This window comes from Chanodichthys erythropterus, chromosome 22 (assembly GCF_024489055.1).
Source record: "Chanodichthys erythropterus isolate Z2021 chromosome 22, ASM2448905v1, whole genome shotgun sequence".
Lineage (NCBI taxonomy): Eukaryota > Metazoa > Chordata > Actinopteri > Cypriniformes > Xenocyprididae > Chanodichthys > Chanodichthys erythropterus.
The window spans coordinates 32,287,409-32,289,958 of NC_090242.1; positions in this window are offsets into that span (position 1 = coordinate 32,287,409).

Here is a 2,550-nt window from a genome sequence, read left to right on the forward strand (position 1 = left end):
GAAGGCGTGACGTTGCTCTGGCAGATCAGCGAAGGCGTGACGTTGCTCTGGCAGATCAGCGAAGGCGTGACGTTGCTCTGGCAGATCAGCGAAGGCGTGACGTTGCTCTGGCAGATCAGCGAAGGCGTGACGTTGCTCTGGCAGATCAGCGAAGGCGTGACGTTGCTCTGGCAGATCAGCGAAGGCGTGACGTTGCTCTGGCAGATCAGCGAAGGCGTGACGTTGCTCTGGCAGATCAGCGAAGGCGTGACGTTGCTCTGGCAGATCAGCGAAGGCGTGACGTTGCTCTGGCAGATCAGCGAAGGCGTGACGTTGCTCTGGCAGATCAGCGAAGGCGTGACGTTGCTCTGGCAGATCAGCGAAGGCGTGACGTTGCTCTGGCAGATCAGCGAAGGCGTGACGTTGCTCTGGCAGATCAGCGAAGGCGTGACGTTGCTCTGGGCGATCAGCGGAGACGTAACTTGACTCTGGCAGATCAGTGGAGACGTGACGTGGCTCTGGGAGATCAAATGTGGCTTGACTTTGTGTTGTTGTTGTGACCGCCATTTTGTGAGTGTCCTTTGGCGCGGCAGCCATTACATGATTAAGCGTGGTGTCGCATTCCTCCGCGACACCCACAGTAAACAGAGAGCCAACAGTCAATAAAGCATAATCCAGGAAATGACTAAGTGAAGCACGGGGTCCCTCACGAATCAACTGTGACTTGAGTGGCTGATTAACGCCTTCACAGAAAAAGTCTATGAGCACACAGTCCGGCAGGTCTGAACAATATGCAATATTGAGGTATTCTGTGATGTAATCCTCCAGTGAACGTGTGCCCTGCGTACTCCATAGCAACAATTGATCAATGTCCATACCGTAAACATGTCCTCCAGGGAAGCTGCTGGATCGAGGTGGCGGCGAAGTCTTCTGTAACGAAGCGGGACTGAGGCAGAGATCCATGTGCAGCTTTTATTAAAGTGAGAGTGGTCGTACAGGCAGGGTCAAACAGGAGCAAACAGGAACAGCAAGGGACAGGCAGAATCGTGGTCAAGGAACAAGCAAAGATCAGGACAGGCAGATATCACTCACAGGTCGGTATGCAAAGCAAGGGTCAGGACAGGCAGCAACGGGTCGATAAACAGGAAACAGGCAGGATCAGTAACAGTAAACAGGCAGACAATAAACACAGGGAAACGCTCGGAAATGATACACTGGGTAATCAAGACTTCGCAAACTGGTGGTGTGAGTGTGAGTCCTTTATAGTCCTGTTAACGTACTGCAGCTGGGTGTGGTGATTAGCGAGGAGTGTGTGCATGGCTGTATGTGGCGACAGGTGATTGGTGTAGAGTGAACATGTGACTGGTAGGTAGGATTGTGGGAAGTGTAGTCCGGGAACTGACAGTAACAGACGGTGATCGTGACACATAGTATATTGAAAACATTAAACCAAGGATTGTTCCCAGATTGTGCTATGCACTATGGAAGAATTTGAAGCAATACTTACAATAAAGTTTTGTTTGTTTCATGATTTAACTACATTTAGTTAACATGAACAACAACAATACTTGTACAGTATTTATTAATATTTGTTCATATTAATTCCTCCATTTACATTTTTATACAATACTTATACAAATTATTCAGAAGATATAAGCATTCAAAACATACAGTCTCTCACTTCCACCAATATGGATCAATGACTTTGATGACATCACTCTGTACTTCAGCTTCTCATCAGATTTTCTGTCCAATCAAATCAAAAGCATCCCGCCTCCTGCATTATACCCTCCTGCAAGGGTAACTATGGAAACAAACTTATAATTTCTAAGGTTATTGCAATTATTTTCAGGAAAACACACAAATAAAATAGTCTAAGCGGCATACTTGACTCCTGTCTGTTGAATTATTAGAAAATAATGCACACCTGAGGTGTAATCGCGGCGAGTGGTTCTTTGCCTCCACACCGTGCATTATAATCGTTTAATGCACAGATAGCTGTGGATTATTCCTTACTTAACTATTGCATTAACTAATGTTAACAAATGAGACATTATTACAAAGTATTACCGAAGAGGAGTTTGAAACGGTTTTCTTTTGACTTTTTCAGTTGATATATGGCAAGCAAGTTGAAAAAACTCGACTGTATTTTGTAACGGTGACCAGTTGAATGTACAGACATGAAATCATTCGGCAAGGACAGCAGTTAATTCAATGATGCCGGTTTGACTGTGACTGACCAATCACAATCAAGTATGCCAGAACACTGTGTAAAAGTAAAGACGAGGCCTATAATAAAGTGTGTACACTGTACAAAATGATTTTCCCAAGATCACTGGAGAATGTACTATTTCAGTCTTTGCACTTCAAAATTTCACGTTTAATTCAATGTATTACTTGTAATTATTTGGGAAATTCACTAGCAATTTCTGAGTGAAAATTGTTTCTACATCAAATTTATTTCAGTGACAGTGAGTTATGGTTGTGTGAATACTGGCTTGTTCCTAGGCTGAACATTTGCCTTCTGTAAGTGTGAAAGACACGTGTGTGATGATTCACATGTCAGAAGAG